Source organism: Lithobates pipiens, unplaced genomic scaffold (genome assembly GCF_037356315.1).
Source record: "Lithobates pipiens isolate NorthernLeopardFrog02 unplaced genomic scaffold, aLitPip1_a1.2 Scaffold_18, whole genome shotgun sequence".
In the NCBI taxonomy this organism is placed as follows: domain Eukaryota; kingdom Metazoa; phylum Chordata; class Amphibia; order Anura; family Ranidae; genus Lithobates; species Lithobates pipiens.
The window spans coordinates 579,290,772-579,309,305 of record NW_027507758.1 but is presented as its reverse complement, the minus strand read 5'-3'; the positions used below and the strand labels follow the sequence as shown (position 1 = coordinate 579,309,305).

Genomic DNA, 18,534 nt, shown 5'->3' with positions numbered 1-18,534 from the left:
TCAATTGGCACAAAGCTCACTGCTACCTCAAGTCACAAATCTACTTAACCTTTTCCATGTCTCAAAGGTAAGCCTAACTCATGTGTAGTTGTGGCCGAGTGGTTAAGGCGATGGACTCGAAATCCATTAGGGTCTCCCTGCGCAGGTTCAAATCCTGCCAACTACGGCATGTTCTTGGACAGTTCTGCAAAGGTCTGACTTTATGAATTCAACAGGCGCATTCCTTACGCTTCAAATCTTCATTTGCAGCTTTCTCTCCAGCAAAGAAAACAAAGGCCAGCAGTGGCATAACCAAATCTCATTACACTAGTACTAAAGGCCAGCAGTGTATTGGATTTTCTGACACTGTACATATACAGCTATGAAACTGGAGAACCTAAGCAGAAGAAGGGCAGCACAATCTTTAAGGCAATAGCTAACATTTCCAGGCTACTTCTTAGGCGCAAATTTAAGATGTTCCCTACAAAATAGAGCTTTGAATTTAGATCTACTTTATCGGTCTACATCAAACACGTTCTTGTTTATGTCTCTCTAGCTGGTATTTTCCATGGGTTGTTGGTGGTATCGTGGTGAAAATAGTTGCCTTCCAAACAATAGAAAAGCATTGCTAAAATTGAGCAGACACAGACCTGTCATCCGGCCCGCTTTTCTCCAATCAGCTTACAGACCCCTGGTGATGGTAATTGAAGCTGCCTGTGTGAAAGGGTCCTTAAAGAGACAATTCTTAATTATGTCCCTGCTGCCCCCTGTGGTGGGGCAATATATTCAAGAATCAGCAGAAGAAAGCACAGATCAACAGAGTGAATAAAGCAAAAGCAGGGAGATACTTGCATTGCAAGTCTTCGAATCATCGTCTTCTAAAGAATAGGAGCTTTATACCCTGCTTCCCTACTGGAATTATGCCTTCACTGTTGGTCAGGAGATCACTCCACCCCAACAGTGCAGGCATAAATCGGTGTGCTCAGGAAGGCACCCAGCAGAGGGACATGGTCCATACTAAGGGTGCCAGAACTTTGTCGAAAGACGGGCTGTGGGTCCAGGACAGTAGAGCGTTCGGGGCATTAGGGTGGTAGGTCTGAACTGAAAAAGCAAAGCCTTGCACTTCAAAGTTAGCCTCTTCCATGTGGTCAAGGTAGGCCATATAGACATGATTGTAGTTGTGGCCGAGTGGGTAAGGCAATGGATTTGAACTCTATTGTGGGGTCTCTCTGCTCCAGCTTCATAATCCTGCCAACTACAGTCTGTTCTTGGATTGTCTAAATGGGGGTCTCCCTGCACAGGTTAAAATCTTGCCAACTATACGGTCTGTTCTTGGATTGTCCCATGAAGATATGACTCTCAGCAGTTATGGTTCCTGTACTGCAAGTGGCTTGTGTTATTGTCATGGACAACATATGCACTCTTGCTTCAGGTTAGGAATGCCCACAGTACAGAAGTGTCTTCTTTTCTCTAAAGAAGTGGCTTGGATTAGTTGCAAAGCATTTTTCAACCTAAAATGTACACAGAGCACACAGGTGTGGGAAGGTTGGAGCACATAGAGCAAGGATGAAGGAATATTAGCCATCTCCAGGTAGTAGAACTTCCAGTGGGATGGTTTTTCATCATATAAGCATTTCCTCAGGTTTCCAGACCAGAGTCTTTTCATGCCACAAGCCAAAAGTTTAGAACGTATGGTACTATGTTTTTCACAAATACTGAAAAGTTCTATTTTTATAAGCTGAATGTATAATGCCTTTCTGTGGGCATTTGTCCGTCTGTTCTTTAGTCATTCAAACACTATGGAAGACTTGCCCTCCACCACAAGACGTGTGCTTAGATCTTCACCTTATACTTAGTGTGACTTCAATGGAAGTTTTTCCTAGAGCTTCTTCAGCTTACAAACAACCTCTCTTAGGTACCACAGTAGGTAGTCGTGGCCGAGTGGTTAAGGCGATGGACTAGAAATCCATTGGGGTTTCCCCGCGCAGGTTCAAATCCTGCCGACTACGTTCTGCTTTGATCATTTTCAATCATGTGTTGTTTTTTTGAATTCTCCTGAGTCAATTGGCACAAAGCTCACTGCTACCTCAAGTCAAAAATCTACTTAACCTTTTCCATGTCTCAAAGGTAAGCCAAACCCATGTGTAGTTGTGGCCGAGTGGTTAAGGCGATGGACTCGAAATCCATTAGGGTCTCCCTGCGCAGGTTCAAATCTTGCCAACTACGGCATGTTCTTGGACAGTTCTGCAAAGGTCTGACTTTATGAATTCAACAGGCGCATTCCTTACGCTTCAAATCTTCATTTGCAGCTTTCTCTCCAGCAAAGAAAACAAAGGCCAGCAGTGGCATAACCAAATCTCATTACACTAGTACTAAAGGCCAGCAGTGTATTGGATTTTCTGACACTGTACATATACAGCTATGAAACTGGAGAACCTAAGCAGAAGAAGGGCAGCACAATCTTTAAGGCAATAGCTAACATTTCCAGGCTACTTCTTAGGCGCAAATTTAAGATGTTCCCTTCAAAATAGAGCTTTGAATTTAGATCTACTTTATCGGTCTACATCAAACACGTTCTTGTTTATGTCTCTCTAGCTGGTATTTTCCATGGGTTGTTGGTGGTATTGTGGTGAAAATAGTTGCCTTCCAAACAATAGAAAAGCATTGCTAAAATTGAGCAGACACAGACCTGTCATCCGGCCCGCTTTTCTCCAATCAGCTTACAGACCCCTGGTGATGGTAATTGAAGCTGCCTGTGTGAAAGGGTCCTTAAAGAGACAATTCTTAATTATGTCCCTGCTGCCCCCTGTGGTGGGGCAATATATTCAAGAATCAGCAGAAGAAAGCACAGATCAACAGAGTGAATAAAGCAAAAGCAGGGAGATACTTGCATTGCAAGTCTTCGAATCATCGTCTTCTAAAGAATAGGAGCTTTATACCCTGCTTCCCTACTGGAATTATGCCTTCACTGTTGGTCAGGAGATCACTCCACCCCAACAGTGCAGGCATAAATCGGTGTGCTCAGGAAGGCACCCAGCAGAGGGACATGGTCCATACAAAGGGTGCCAGAACTTTGTCGAAAGACGGGCTGTGGGTCCAGGACAGTAGAGCGTTCGGGGCATTAGGGTGGTAGGTCTGAACTGAAAAAGCAAAGCCTTGCACTTCAAAGTTAGCCTCTTCCATGTGGTCAAGGTAGGCCATATAGACATGATTGTAGTTGTGGCCGAGTGGGTAAGGCAATGGATTTGAACTCTATTGTGGGGTCTCTCTGCTCCAGCTTCATAATCCTGCCAACTACAGTCTGTTCTTGGATTGTCTAAATGGGGGTCTCCCTGCACAGGTTAAAATCTTGCCAACTATACGGTCTGTTCTTGGATTGTCCCATGAAGATATGACTCTCAGCAGTTATGGTTCCTGTACTGCAAGTGGCTTGTGTTATTGTCATGGACAACATATGCACTCTTGCTTCGGGTTAGGAATGCCCACAGTACAGAAGTGTCTTCTTTTCTCTAAAGAAGTGGCTTGGATTAGTTGCAAAGCATTTTTCAACCTAAAATGTACACAGAGCACACAGGTGTGGGAAGGTTGGAGCACATAGAGCAAGGATGAAGGAATATTAGCCATCTCCAGGTAGTAGAACTTCCAGTGGGATGGTTTTTCATCATATAAGCATTTCCTCAGGTTTCCAGACCAGAGTCTTTTCATGCCACAAGCCAAAAGTTTAGAACGTATGGTACTATGTTTTTCACAAATACTGAAAAGTTCTATTTTTATAAGCTGAATGTATAATGCCTTTCTGTGGGCATTTGTCCGTCTGTTCTTTAGTCATTCAAACACTATGGAAGACTTGCCCTCCACCACAAGACGTGTGCTTAGATCTTCACCTTATACTTAGTGTGACTTCAATGGAAGTTTTTCCTAGAGCTTCTTCAGCTTACAAACAACCTCTCTTAGGTACCACAGTAGGTAGTCGTGGCCGAGTGGTTAAGGCGATGGACTAGAAATCCATTGGGGTTTCCCCGCGCAGGTTCAAATCCTGCCGACTACGTTCTGTTTTGATCATTTTCAATCATGTGTTGTTTTTTTGAATTCTCCTGAGTCAATTGGCACAAAGCTCACTGCTACCTCAAGTCACAAATCTACTTAACCTTTTCCATGTCTCAAAGGTAAGCCAAACCCATGTGTAGTTGTGGCCGAGTGGTTAAGGCGATGGACTCGAAATCCATTAGGGTCTCCCTGCGCAGGTTCAAATCCTGCCAACTACGGCATATTCTTGGACAGTTCTGCAAAGGTCTGACTTTATGAATTCAACAGGCGCATTCCTTACGCTTCAAATCTTCATGTGCAGCTTTCTCTCCAGCAAAGAAAACAAAGGCCAGCAGTGGCATAACCAAATCTCATTACAGTAGTACTAAAGGCCAGCAGTGTATTGGATTTTCTGACACTGTACATATACAGCTATGAAACTGGAGAACCTAAGCAGAAGAAGGGCAGCACAATCTTTAAGGCAATAGCTAACATTTCCAGGCTACTTCTTAGGCGCAAATTTAAGATGTTCCCTACAAAATAGAGCTTTGAATTTAGATCTACTTTATCGGTCTACATCAAACACGTTCTTGTTTATGTCTCTCTAGCTGGTATTTTCCATGGGTTGTTGGTGGTATCGTGGTGAAAATAGTTGCCTTCCAAACAATAGAAAAGCATTGCTAAAATTGAGCAGACACAGACCTGTCATCCGGCCCGCTTTTCTCCAATCAGCTTACAGACCCCTGGTGATGGTAATTGAAGCTGCCTGTGTGAAAGGGTCCTTAAAGAGACAATTCTTAATTATGTCCCTGCTGCCCCCTGTGGTGGGGCAATATATTCAAGAATCAGCAGAAGAAAGCACAGATCAACAGAGTGAATAAAGCAAAAGCAGGGAGATACTTGCATTGCAAGTCTTCGAATCATCGTCTTCTAAAGAATAGGAGCTTTATACCCTGCTTCCCTACTGGAATTATGCCTTCACTGTTGGTCAGGAGATCACTCCACCCCAACAGTGCAGGCATAAATCGGTGTGCTCAGGAAGGCACCCAGCAGAGGGACATGGTCCATACAAAGGGTGCCAGAACTTTGTCGAAAGACGGGCTGTGGGTCCAGGACAGTAGAGCGTTCGGGGCATTAGGGTGGTAGGTCTGAACTGAAAAAGCAAAGCCTTGCACTTCAAAGTTAGCCTCTTCCATGTGGTCAAGGTAGGCCATATAGACATGATTGTAGTTGTGGCCGAGTGGGTAAGGCAATGGATTTGAACTCTATTGTGGGGTCTCTCTGCTCCAGCTTCATAATCCTGCCAACTACAGTCTGTTCTTGGATTGTCTAAATGGGGTCTCCCTGCACAGGTTAAAATCTTGCCAACTATACGGTCTGTTCTTGGATTGTCCCATGAAGATATGACTCTCAGCAGTTATGGTTCCTGTACTGCAAGTGGCTTGTGTTATTGTCATGGACAACATATGCACTCTTGCTTCAGGTTAGGAATGCCCACAGTACAGAAGTGTCTTCTTTTCTCTAAAGAAGTGGCTTGGATTAGTTGCAAAGCATTTTTCAACCTAAAATGTACACAGAGCACACAGGTGTGGGAAGGTTGGAGCACATAGAGCAAGGATGAAGGAATATTAGCCATCTCCAGGTAGTAGAACTTCCAGTGGGATGGTTTTTCATCATATAAGCATTTCCTCAGGTTTCCAGACCAGAGTCTTTTCATGCCACAAGCCAAAAGTTTAGAACGTATGGTACTATGTTTTTCACAAATACTGAAAAGTTCTATTTTTATAAGCTGAATGTATAATGCCTTTCTGTGGGCATTTGTCCGTCTGTTCTTTAGTCATTCAAACACTATGGAAGACTTGCCCTCCACCACAAGACGTGTGCTTAGATCTTCACCTTATACTTAGTGTGACTTCAATGGAAGTTTTTCCTAGAGCTTCTTCAGCTTACAAACAACCTCTCTTAGGTGCCACAGTAGGTAGTCGTGGCCGAGTGGTTAAGGCGATGGACTAGAAATCCATTGGGGTTTCCCCGCGCAGGTTCAAATCCTGCCGACTACGTTCTGCTTTGATCATTTTCAATCATGTGTTGTTTTTTTGAATTCTCCTGAGTCAATTGGCACAAAGCTCACTGCTACCTCAAGTCACAAATCTACTTAACCTTTTCCATGTCTCAAAGGGAAGCCTAACCCATGTGTAGTTGTGGCCGAGTGGTTAAGGCGATGGACTCGAAATCCATTAGGGTCTCCCTGCGCAGGTTCAAATCCTGCCAACTACGGCATGTTCTTGGACAGTTCTGCAAAGGTCTGACTTTATGAATTCAACAGGCGCATTCCTTACGCTTCAAATCTTCATTTGCAGCTTTCTCTCCAGCAAAGAAAACAAAGGCCAGCAGTGGCATAACCAAATCTCATTACACTAGTACTAAAGGCCAGCAGTGTATTGGATTTTCCTGTCGCATCATGGCAGCATACACTCTGGGTTGTGACTCCGCCCCCACAACCTGATAGGACCACATAGCTATAAGATGAAGATACGCCCCCCGCCCCGGTATTCTCTTATTTTTCCTCACCTGTTGGGACCGCACGGATCATCACCCTCTTACCGCTTTCGCCCCAGCCAGGTTCTAGCCTCTCCTGGGTGGAAGTCCTTACCGGTACAGCCTCTAAAGGAAGCTAAATGGAAGGAACCCCACTCTGGTGATCTCAGGGGTATGAATACTTTTTCTCTGCAAACAGAGCATTGCCTCTATAGCCGTTGAAAGTAAGCCTTAAACAGGCTGAAGGCATATAATAAAAAGATTGGTCTTTAAGCCTTAAACAGGCTTAGTACCTGCGGTGGTCTCCTGTTTCCTCTTCCTCCCTGGTGTCACTCTGTCTGCAACCTGACAGCATACTCTCTGCCTTCAGTATCTTTTGTCACCTTAGGTTGTCTGGTGCCTTTACCCCAGTGTTGCCTTTCTGCCATATTTTACTTCCTTTTCCTTACCTCTCTAGTCCCACAGCAACATCACCACTCTTCCTGGTCACTCTGCCGCTTTGCACATGCTCACTGTGCACTTTGGGCAGCCTGTGTATGTCTATCTATGTCTTTTCCCTTTTCCAAGATGGCGCCGGCGGCCGCATGGCACTACTGAGCATGTGCGGGCGGGACATGACCCCAGCTCCAATTTTAAAAGGGGAAGATGCCTTTTTTAACGCAGATGTCTTTTTTTGCCTGTTTTTTGTGCTCAGCTGAATTTCATGACTGATGCATTTCTGTTTTTTTCTACCCCAGTGTTGCCTCTCTGTTTGGTAAGTATCTCCCCTGTATTTTTCTTCTCTCTATTCCCCTCTTGTTTCTGTTATGGCTTTATCTTCCTTACCCTTTTTGCGTTACCTGTGTCTTCAGGCTTCCTCTGTTTCCCTATCCATGGAGACCACTGCTCCAGCAGATCACCACCAGCATAATAGGTAAGAGGGAAGGAGTTTGGTAAGTAGAGAAGATCGAAAAAGAGAGCAGGACGCACTAGCGCTACCTAAATGGTTAGCCCCATCAGGTCCACAAGATCATCTCGCAGAGATTCCTCGCATAGAAGAAGCCGCTCTGGCCATAGGCGGAGCCATTCGGGTGGAGGAAGTCGCTCAGGGAAAGGGAGTCGCAGAAGGAGTCGCTCTAGGTCTTGTTCAAGGCGCAGCCATTCCCGCCGAAGAAGATCCCCTGACCGGAGGCGCCATTCACCAGCACGTCACTCCCATCCTTATGAAAATACCTGCTGGATATGCGGGGCCATAGCCCTTCCACATATTTTGGCATGCCGCCGGTGCTTTGAAGAAGCCACCAGAGAGAAAGGGCAAGAACACAGAGAGCTCACAGAGTCTTCTGCCCCACGTGTCGCTCCTGACACGGAGTTATCTTAACGGGGTGCTTCGCTGGCTCCCCCAAGTACTTCCAGAGAGCATGATTCTCCTTCAGATGAGGAAGAACTAGAGGCTTCAGCGGGCTTTGACTTCTCCCTAATAGAGCCTTTTGTGAGGTCAGTGAAGGGGGCCATTAGCTGGGAGGAACCACAGGAGGCCCAACCCAAAAGGAGAAAATATTTACCGAACCTGATGAGAGAACCCGAAGCCTTCCCCTTCATTGATGAGTTGGAGGAACTTATCAGAGACGAGTGGCAGAGACCCGAGAAGAAAGCAAGTCTTAACAATCGGCTTGCCAAACTATATCCTCTAAAGGAGGCTAAAATTAAATCTCTCGTGTCCCCACCAGTGGTGGATGCATCCCTCATGCGTGTGGCCAGACACGTTACGCTCCCTATCGAGGACGCTGTGTCATTCAAGGATGTCCTGGATAGGAAGATCGATACTGATCTCAAAAGAGCTTACTTAGCAGCAGGAGGCGTATGCAGGCCAGCAGTGGTTCTTGCAGCTGTGGGTAAGGCTATTGCCAGTTGGTCAGCAAGCACAGAAAAGCTTGTATCCAAGGCGCTGATCAGGACCAGATAGTAAGGGCCCTGAAAGAACTAAGCCTTGCAGGGGATTTTGTGGCAGAGGCATCTGTGGATGCTATTAAGTCCGCATCCAGGGCTATATTGTCCTTGGTAATGGCCAGACGGGCTCTCTGGCTCAAACCCTGGGCGGCAGATCCTGCTTCCAAGTCCAATTGGTGCTGCATCCCGTATGATGGTGAGAACCTTTTTGGCGCAAAATTGGACTCTGCTATTTCTAAGGTCACTGCCGGAAAATCAGGGCTTATCCCCTCGGATAGAAAGCCAAAGCTTCAGAGGCCTCCTCCCTTTAAGCGTAACCTCCCGGACAGGTACAGGGATGCCAAGTCCTACAGGCCTGGTAGGGAGTACAGAAGGAACTGGAAGGCCCCTCAAACGTCCTTCCTGACGTCCCAGAAGCCCAGGACCCCAGCATCTACTGACCAGAAGTCCTGTTGAAGGTGCGTCCGCCCAGCCAGCAGTGGTGGGGGCCAGACTCTCAAAGTTCACGCTGGTCTGGGGGGAAACAATAAGCGTTAACCACCGTTTGCGTCGGGCACAGATGGTCATTCAGGTGACTTCCCCCGGGGGACCATTTTTGCCCAACTAACCTCCCGTCATCCCGGCAAAAGAGGTTAGCCTTGACCCGATACGTTCAGGATCTGCTCCAAAAGGAAGCAATTACCGAGGTGCCCCTATCCCAAAGAGGTCGGGGGTTCTATTCCCCTCTATTTCTAGTAAAAAACAAATCAGGGGACCTACGTCCGGTCCTGGATCTAAACGTAAACCGCTCTATCCAGGTAGAAGCATTCAAAATGGAGAATCTACAGTCTATCCTCCAGGCCATAAATCTGGGGGACTGGATGCTCTCCATAGATCTACAGGGCGCCTACCTCCATATCCCTATCCATTCAGAACTCCAAAAGTTCCTCAGTTTTTCACTAAACCACAGACACTTTCAGTTCTGAAGTATTCTGTTTGGAATTTCTGCGGCTCCCAGGACCTTTACAAAGGTCCTTCTTCCCGTTATCGCGCATCTGAGGGAGAGGGGGCTGCGAGTCCACCATTATCTGGACGATATTCTCCTCCTCTCAGACAGCCGGGAGTCGCTGTTACAGCATCGAAAGATCCTCGTCTCCACTCTGCAGAATCTGGGATGGCTCATAAACTGGGGGAAGAGCCAGACTCGGCCCACCCAGAGAATGATCTTCTTAGGAGCCCAGTTGAATACAGTGCAGCTGCCTCTGGAGAAGTCTTCCCTGTTGGTCCGGAAGGTGAAGAAGGCCATTCTAGCAAGATCCCTGTCGGCCAGAGTATGCCTCAGCCTTCTAGGCTCCCTATCAGCGACAATTCCTATGGTCCGTTGGGCTCAGTGGCACACCAGACCTCTGCAGAACTCCTTCCTACATCAGTGGGATGGTTCATCCATGACCCAGACGATCCGGATCTCGGAGACAGTCAGGCGCTCATTGCGTTGTGGTCCCCACAACTTAAACAATTGCAAACACATAGTCATCCCTCCTCAGGAGGTAGTGACCACGGATGCCAGTCTAGAAGGTTTGGGAGCCCACTACCAGTCCCATGCAGCGCAGGGCCGTTGGCCTTTCGAAGTACGGGACTCGGTATCGAACGTGCTGGAGATGAGGGCGGCCCTCCAGGCTTTCCTGGCCTTCAGCTCCCTTTTAAGGGGGAAGCAGGTCCTCTTAAGGATGGACAACAAGGTTGCTGTTGCCTACATAAACAAACAGGGGGGGAACCAGGAGTCCCTCCATGATGCGGGAAGTTCTCCCTGTGATTGAATGGGCACAGTTGAACCTGTCAGACCTGAGGGCTAATTACATCCAGGGGTTCGAGAACATCTTAGCCGACATGCTCAGCAGGGAGTTCGCCTTCAACAAAGAGTGGTCCCTGAGCCCTCAGGCCTTCTGCCTTCTCCCTCATCTGCCAGACCTGGGGTCAACCAGACATAGACCTTGCTGCGACTCCGGCAAACTCCAAATGCCGAAGGTTCCTGTCGAGGTTTCCCTTTCACTTAGCGGAGGGGACAGATTGCCTCCAGCATCCCTGGAACTTCCATCTCGGGTATATCTGCCCTCTGACTCCCCTGATGCGAGATTTCTCTTAAGGCTCAAGAGATCAACGGCATTGGTGATAGCGGTGATTCCTTTTTTTGGCCCAGGAGGCCATGGTTCACCACCCTCCTACAACTGAGCACGGCAGACCCTCTTGCTCTTCCCTGTCAGCCGACTTGCTCTCCCAGGGCCAGCTACTACATCCAGATTCGGGGAAGCTGTACTTGATGGCTTGGGGGCTGAGAGGGCTAGGTATCTATGTCAGGGCTTCTCCCAGAAGGTAGCTGATACCCTGCTCCAGGCCAGAAAACCTACCACCAACTGCACCTACCGCAGGGTCTGGGAGAAGTTTGTTGCCTTCTCTCAGGACCTTGGCCGGGATCTGTCCTCCCTTTCGGCTCCTCTGATCCTAGAGTTCCTGCAATCAGGCTTAGACAAAGGTCTTAGCTCTGGTACTCTGAAAGTTCAGGTGTCAGCTCTATCCGCCCTGACAGGGTTTAAATGGGCTCACGATCCCCTTGTTATGCAATTTCAGAAGGCCTGTCTTAAACTAAGACCACCTAGGAAGCCTTCCTTTCCAACATGGGACCCATCAGTCATCTTAGAGGTACTATCCAAAGAACCCTGTTTTCTGCTGGAAAACATCTCCCTCTGGCACCTGACACTAAAAGTCACCTTTCCTGGTCGCAATCACATCAGCGAAGAGAGTTTCAGAGATGCAAGCATTACTGATTAAGGAGCCGTATCTGATCATTCATCCGGACAGGGTAGTTCTAAGGCCCTTGGATCACTTTATCCCAAAGGTGGCATCCTCTTTTCACTTCAACCAGGAAATCAACTTGCCAGCTCTTAACACAGACCAGGGTGACCCTCATCCTCTGGATGTAAGGGGCAACATCATAAATTTCCCTGTCCAAATCCTTTAAAAGATCGGAGAACCTCTTCATCATTCCCTATGGCCTTAGGAGAGGTCAAGCAGCTTCGGCCCGAACCATTGCCTCCTGGTTGGTGAAGGCCTACTTGCTGAGTGAGTCGCAAATTCCTGAAGACCTTAGGGCTCATTCCACCAGAGCAGTGGCCACCTCCTGGGCAGCGTATTGTAGGGTCTCAGTGGAAACCATCTGCAGAGCGGCCACTTGGTCCTCCAGGAACACCTTTATCTCTCACTACAAGGTGGACTCAGCTCAGCTATCAACAGTAGAATTGGGAAAGCCCATTATTCAAGCCAACTCTTCTATTCCTTGCTAATAAACGTTTACCTTTGCATTTCCCACCCAGTCTGCGAGTTAATCCCCAGAGTGTATGCTGCCATGATGCGACAGGAAAATAGAAAATTGTATACTTACCTTTCCGTAATTTTCCTTTCCTGTCGCATCTTCATGGCAGCATACAATATCCCACCCGCAAAGGTGATTCATATATACAGAGAATACCGGGGCGGGGGGCGTATCTTCATCTTATAGCTATGTGGTCCTATCAGGTTGTGGGGGCGGAGTCACAACCCAGAGTGTATGCTGCCATGAAGATGCGACAGGAAAGGAAAATTACGGAAAGGTAAGTATACAATTTTCCATTTTCTGACACTGTACATATACAGCTATGAAACTGGAGAACCTAAGCAGAAGAAGGGCAGCACAATCTTTAAGGCAATAGCTAACATTTCCAGGCTACTTCTTAGGCGCAAATTTAAGATGTTCCCTACAAAATAGAGCTTTGAATTTAGATCTACTTTATCGGTCTACATCAAACACGTTCTTGTTTATGTCTCTCTAGCTGGTATTTTCCATGGGTTGTTGGTGGTATCGTGGTGAAAATAGTTGCCTTCCAAACAATAGAAAAGCATTGCTAAAATTGAGCAGACACAGACCTGTCATCCGGCCCGCTTTTCTCCAATCAGCTTACAGACCCCTGGTGATGGTAATTGAAGCTGCCTGTGTGAAAGGGTCCTTAAAGAGACAATTCTTAATTATGTCCCTGCTGCCCCCTGTGGTGGGGCAATATATTCAAGAATCAGCAGAAGAAAGCACAGATCAACAGAGTGAATAAAGCAAAAGCAGGGAGATACTTGCATTGCAAGTCTTCGAATCATCGTCTTCTAAAGAATAGGAGCTTTATACCCTGCTTCCCTACTGGAATTATGCCTTCACTGTTGGTCAGGAGATCACTCCACCCCAACAGTGCAGGCATAAATCGGTGTGCTCAGGAAGGCACCCAGCAGAGGGACATGGTCCATACAAAGGGTGCCAGAACTTTGTCGAAAGACGGGCTGTGGGTCCAGGACAGTAGAGCGTTCGGGGCATTAGGGTGGTAGGTCTGAACTGAAAAAGCAAAGCCTTGCACTTCAAAGTTAGCCTCTTCCATGTGGTCAAGGTAGGCCATATAGACATGATTGTAGTTGTGGCCGAGTGGGTAAGGCAATGAATTTGAACTCTATTGTGGGGTCTCTCTGCTCCAGCTTCATAATCCTGCCAACTACAGTCTGTTCTTGGATTGTCTAAATGGGGGTCTCCCTGCACAGGTTAAAATCTTGCCAACTATACGGTCTGTTCTTGGATTGTCCCATGAAGATATGACTCTCAGCAGTTATGGTTCCTGTACTGCAAGTGGCTTGTGTTATTGTCATGGACAACATATGCACTCTTGCTTCAGGTTAGGAATGCCCACAGTACAGAAGTGTCTTCTTTTCTCTAAAGAAGTGGCTTGGATTAGTTGCAAAGCATTTTTCAACCTAAAATGTACACAGAGCACACAGGTGTGGGATGGTTGGAGCACATAGAGCAAGGATGAAGGAATATTAGCCATCTCCAGGTAGTAGAACTTCCAGTGGGATGGTTTTTCATCATATAAGCATTTCCTCAGGTTTTCAGACCAGAGTCTTTTCATGCCACAAGCCAAAAGTTTAGAACGTATGGTACTATGTTTTTCACAAATACTGAAAAGTTCTATTTTTATAAGCTGAATGTATAATGCCTTTCTGTGGGCATTTGTCCGTCTGTTCTTTAGTCATTCAAACACTATGGAAGACTTGCCCTCCACCACAAGACGTGTGCTTAGATCTTCACCTTATACTTAGTGTGACTTCAATAGAAGTTTTTCCTAGAGCTTTTTCAGCTTACAAACAACCTCTCTTAGGTACCACAGTAGGTAGTCGTGGCCGAGTGGTTAAGGCGATGGACTAGAAATCCATTGGGGTTTCCCCGCGCAGGTTCCAATCCTGCCGACTACGTTCTGCTTTGATCATTTTCAATCATGTGTTGTTTTTTTTAATTCTCCTGAGTCAATTGGCACAAAGCTCACTGCTACCTCAAGTCACAAATCTACTTAACCTTTTCCATGTCTCAAAGGTAAGCCTAACCCATGTGTAGTTGTGGCCGAGTGGTTAAGGCGATGGACTCGAAATCCATTAGGGTCTCCCTGCGCAGGTTCAAATCCTGCCAACTACGGCATGTTCTTGGACAGTTCTGCAAAGGTCTGACTTTATGAATTCAACAGGTGCATTCCTTACGCTTCAAATCTTCATTTGCAGCTTTCTCTCCAGCAAAGAAAACAAAGGCCAGCAGTGGCATAACCAAATCTCATTACACTAGTACTAAAGGCCAGCAGTGTATTGGATTTTCTGACACTGTACATATACAGCTATGAAACTGGAGAACCTAAGCAGAAGAAGGGCAGCACAATCTTTAAGGCAATAGCTAACATTTCCAGGCTACTTCTTAGGCGCAAATTTAAGATGTTCCCTACAAAATAGAGCTTTGAATTTAGATCTACTTTATCGGTCTACATCAAACACGTTCTTGTTTATGTCTCTCTAGCTGGTATTTTCCATGGGTTGTTGGTGGTATCGTGGTGAAAATAGTTGCCTTCCAAACAATAGAAAAGCATTGCTAAAATTGAGCAGACACAGACCTGTCATCCGGCCCGCTTTTCTCCAATCAGCTTACAGACCCCTGGTGATGGTAATTGAAGCTGCCTGTGTGAAAGGGTCCTTAAAGAGACAATTCTTAATTATGTCCCTGCTGCCCCCTGTGGTGGGGCAATATATTCAAGAATCAGCAGAAGAAAGCACAGATCAACAGAGTGAATAAAGCAAAAGCAGGGAGATACTTGCATTGCAAGTCTTCGAATCATCGTCTTCTAAAGAATAGGAGCTTTATACCCTGCTTCCCTACTGGAATTATGCCTTCACTGTTGGTCAGGAGATCACTCCACCCCAACAGTGCAGGCATAAATCGGTGTGCTCAGGAAGGCACCCAGCAGAGGGACATGGTCCATACAAAGGGTGCCAGAACTTTGTCGAAAGACGGGCTGTGGGTCCAGGACAGTAGAGCGTTCGGGGCATTAGGGTGGTAGGTCTGAACTGAAAAAGCAAAGCCTTGCACTTCAAAGTTAGCCTCTTCCATGTGGTCAAGGTAGGCCATATAGACATGATTGTAGTTGTGGCCGAGTGGGTAAGGCAATGGATTTGAACTCTATTGTGGGGTCTCTCTGCTCCAGCTTCATAATCCTGCCAACTACAGTCTGTTCTTGGATTGTCTAAATGGGGGTCTCCCTGCACAGGTTAAAATCTTGCCAACTATACGGTCTGTTCTTGGATTGTCCCATGAAGATATGACTCTCAGCAGTTATGGTTCCTGTACTGCAAGTGGCTTGTGTTATTGTCATGGACAACATATGCACTCTTGCTTCAGGTTAGGAATGCCCACAGTACAGAAGTGTCTTCTTTTCTCTAAAGAAGTGGCTTGGATTAGTTGCAAAGCATTTTTCAACCTAAAATGTACACAGAGCACACAGGTGTGGGAAGGTTGGAGCACATAGAGCAAGGATGAAGGAATATTAGCCATCTCCAGGTAGTAGAACTTCCAGTGGGATGGTTTTTCATCATATAAGCATTTCCTCAGGTTTCCAGACCAGAGTCTTTTCATGCCACAAGCCAAAAGTTTAGAACGTATGGTACTATGTTTTTCACAAATACTGAAAAGTTCTATTTTTATAAGCTGAATGTATAATGCCTTTCTGTGGGCATTTGTCCGTCTGTTCTTTAGTCATTCAAACACTATGGAAGACTTGCCCTCCACCACAAGATGTGTGCTTAGATCTTCACCTTATACTTAGTGTGACTTCAATGGAAGTTTTTCCTAGAGCTTCTTCAGCTTACAAACAACCTCTCTTAGGTACCACAGTAGGTAGGCGTGGCCGAGTGGTTAAGGCGATGGACTAGAAATCCGTTGGGGTTTCCCCGCGCAGGTTCAAATCCTGCCGACTACGTTCTGCTTTGATCATTTTCAATCATGTGTTGTTTTTTTGAATTCTCCTGAGTCAATTGGCACAAAGCTCACTGCTACCTCAAGTCACAAATCTACTTAACCTTTTCCATGTCTCAAAGGGAAGCCTAACCCATGTGTAGTTGTGGCCGAGTGGTTAAGGCGATGGACTCGAAATCCATTAGGGTCTCCCTGCGCAGGTTCAAATCCTGCCAACTACGGCATGTTCTTGGACAGTTCTGCAAAGGTCTGACATTATGAATTCAACAGGCGCATTCCTTACGCTTCAAATCTTCATTTGCAGCTTTCTCTCCAGCAAAGAAAACAAAGGCCAGCAGTGGCATAACCAAATCTCATTACACTAGTACTAAAGGCCAGCAGTGTATTGGATTTTCTGACACTGTACATATACAGCTATGAAACTGGAGAACCTAAGCAGAAGAAGGGCAGCACAATCTTTAAGGCAATAGCTAACATTTCCAGGCTACTTCTTAGGCGCAAATTTAAGATGTTCCCTACAAAATAGAGCTTTGAATTTAGATCTACTTTATCGGTCTACATCAAACACGTTCTTGTTTATGTCTCTCTAGCTGGTATTTTCCATGGGTTGTTGGTGGTATCGTGGTGAAAATAGTTGCCTTCCAAACAATAGAAAAGCATTGCTAAAATTGAGCAGACACAGACCTGTCATCCGGCCCGCTTTTCTCCAATCAGCTTACAGACCCCTGGTGATGGTAATTGAAGCTGCCTGTGTGAAAGGGTCCTTAAAGAGACAATTCTTAATTATGTCCCTGCTGCCCCCTGTGGTGGGGCAATATATTCAAGAATCAGCAGAAGAAAGCACAGATCAACAGAGTGAATAAAGCAAAAGCAGGGAGATACTTGCATTGCAAGTCTTCGAATCATCGTCTTCTAAAGAATAGGAGCTTTATACCCTGCTTCCCTACTGGAATTATGCCTTCACTGTTGGTCAGGAGATCACTCCACCCCAACAGTGCAGGCATAAATCGGTGTGCTTAGGAAGGCACCCAGCAGAGGGACATGGTCCATACAAAGGGTGCCAGAACTTTGTCGAAAGACGGGCTGTGGGTCCAGGACAGTAGAGCGTTCGGGGCATTAGGGTGGTAGGTCTGAACTGAAAAAGCAAAGCCTTGCACTTCAAAGTTAGCCTCTTCCATGTGGTCAAGGTAGGCCATATAGACATGATTGTAGTTGTGGCCGAGTGGGTAAGGCAATGGATTTGAACTCTATTGTGGGGTCTCTCTGCTCCAGCTTCATAATCCTGCCAACTACAGTCTGTTCTTGGATTGTCTAAATGGGGGTCTCCCTGCACAGGTTAAAATCTTGCCAACTATACGGTCTGTTCTTGGATTGTCCCATGAAGATATGACTCTCAGCAGTTATGGTTCCTGTACTGCAAGTGGCTTGTGTTATTGTCATGGACAACATATGCACTCTTGCTTCAGGTTAGGAATGCCCACAGTACAGAAGTGTCTTCTTTTCTCTAAAGAAGTGGCTTGGATTAGTTGCAAAGCATTTTTCAACCTAAAATGTACACAGAGCACACAGGTGTGGGAAGGTTGGAGCACATAGAGCAAGGATGAAGGAATATTAGCCATCTCCAGGTAGTAGAACTTCCAGTGGGATGGTTTTTCATCATATAAGCATTTCCTCAGGTTTTCAGACCAGAGTCTTTTCATGCCACAAGCCAAAAGTTTAGAACGTATGGTACTATGTTTTTCACAAATACTGAAAAGTTCTATTTTTATAAGCTGAATGTATAATGCCTTTCTGTGGGCATTTGTCCGTCTGTTCTTTAGTCATTCAAACACTATGGAAGACTTGCCCTCCACCACAAGACGTGTGCTTAGATCTTCACCTTATACTTAGTGTGACTTCAATAGAAGTTTTTCCTAGAGCTTTTTCAGCTTACAAACAACCTCTCTTAGGTACCACAGTAGGTAGTCGTGGCCGAGTGGTTAAGGCGATGGACTAGAAATCCATTGGGGTTTCCCCGCGCAGGTTCAAATCCTGCCGACTACGTTCTGCTTTGATCATTTTCAATCATGTGTTGTTTTTTTGAATTCTCCTGAGTCAATTGGCACAAAGCTCACTGCTACCTCAAGTCACAAATCTACTTAACCTTTTCCATGTCTCAAAGGGAAGGCTAACCCATGTGTAGTTGTGGCCGAGTGGTTAAGGCGATGGACTCGAAATCCATTAGGGTCTCCCTGCGCAGGTTCAAATCCTGCCAACTACGGCATGTTCTCGGACAGTTCTGCAAAGGTCTGACTTTATGAATTCAACAGGTGCATTCCTTACGCTTCAAATCTTCATTTGCAGCTTTCTCTCCAGCAAAGAAAACAAAGGCCAGCAGTGGCATAACCAAATCTCATTACACTAGTACTAAAGGCCAGCAGTGTATTGGATTTTCTGACACTGTACATATACAGCTATGAAACTGGAGAACCTAAGCAGAAGAAGGGCAGCACAATCTTTAAGGCAATAGCTAACATTTCCAGGCTACTTCTTAGGCGCAAATTTAAGATGTTCCCTACAAAATAGAGCTTTGAATTTAGATCTACTTTATCGGTCTACATCAAACACGTTCTTGTTTATGTCTCTCTAGCTGGTATTTTCCATGGGTTGTTGGTGGTATCGTGGTGAAAATAGTTGCCTTCCAAACAATAGAAAAGCATTGCTAAAATTGAGCAGACACAGACCTGTCATCC

General features: G+C 46.0%; 11 non-coding genes across 11 annotated transcripts; all 11 read left to right on the top strand.

Moving 5' to 3' along the window:
• Nucleotides 1-84: 84 nt before the first annotated feature.
• Nucleotides 85-166, top strand: TRNAS-CGA (transfer RNA serine (anticodon CGA)). The gene has a single exon. It is a non-coding gene; the product is annotated as a tRNA-Ser (tRNA).
• Nucleotides 167-1,906: 1,740 nt separating this feature from the next.
• On the top strand, nucleotides 1,907-1,988 carry TRNAS-AGA (transfer RNA serine (anticodon AGA)). Its single transcript has one exon. It is a non-coding gene; the product is annotated as a tRNA-Ser (tRNA).
• A 135-nt stretch (nucleotides 1,989-2,123) lies between these two features.
• On the top strand, nucleotides 2,124-2,205 carry TRNAS-CGA (transfer RNA serine (anticodon CGA)). Its single transcript has one exon. It is a non-coding gene; the product is annotated as a tRNA-Ser (tRNA).
• A 1,740-nt stretch (nucleotides 2,206-3,945) lies between these two features.
• TRNAS-AGA (transfer RNA serine (anticodon AGA)) lies at nucleotides 3,946-4,027 on the top strand. The gene has a single exon. It is a non-coding gene; the product is annotated as a tRNA-Ser (tRNA).
• Nucleotides 4,028-4,162: 135 nt separating this feature from the next.
• TRNAS-CGA (transfer RNA serine (anticodon CGA)) lies at nucleotides 4,163-4,244 on the top strand. The gene has a single exon. It is a non-coding gene; the product is annotated as a tRNA-Ser (tRNA).
• Nucleotides 4,245-5,983: 1,739 nt separating this feature from the next.
• Nucleotides 5,984-6,065, top strand: TRNAS-AGA (transfer RNA serine (anticodon AGA)). The gene has a single exon. It is a non-coding gene; the product is annotated as a tRNA-Ser (tRNA).
• Nucleotides 6,066-6,200: 135 nt separating this feature from the next.
• On the top strand, nucleotides 6,201-6,282 carry TRNAS-CGA (transfer RNA serine (anticodon CGA)). The gene has a single exon. It is a non-coding gene; the product is annotated as a tRNA-Ser (tRNA).
• Nucleotides 6,283-13,902: 7,620 nt separating this feature from the next.
• Nucleotides 13,903-13,984, top strand: TRNAS-CGA (transfer RNA serine (anticodon CGA)). The gene has a single exon. It is a non-coding gene; the product is annotated as a tRNA-Ser (tRNA).
• Nucleotides 13,985-15,941: 1,957 nt separating this feature from the next.
• Nucleotides 15,942-16,023, top strand: TRNAS-CGA (transfer RNA serine (anticodon CGA)). The gene has a single exon. It is a non-coding gene; the product is annotated as a tRNA-Ser (tRNA).
• A 1,740-nt stretch (nucleotides 16,024-17,763) lies between these two features.
• TRNAS-AGA (transfer RNA serine (anticodon AGA)) lies at nucleotides 17,764-17,845 on the top strand. The gene has a single exon. It is a non-coding gene; the product is annotated as a tRNA-Ser (tRNA).
• A 135-nt stretch (nucleotides 17,846-17,980) lies between these two features.
• Nucleotides 17,981-18,062, top strand: TRNAS-CGA (transfer RNA serine (anticodon CGA)). The gene has a single exon. It is a non-coding gene; the product is annotated as a tRNA-Ser (tRNA).
• Nucleotides 18,063-18,534: the final 472 nt, after the last annotated feature.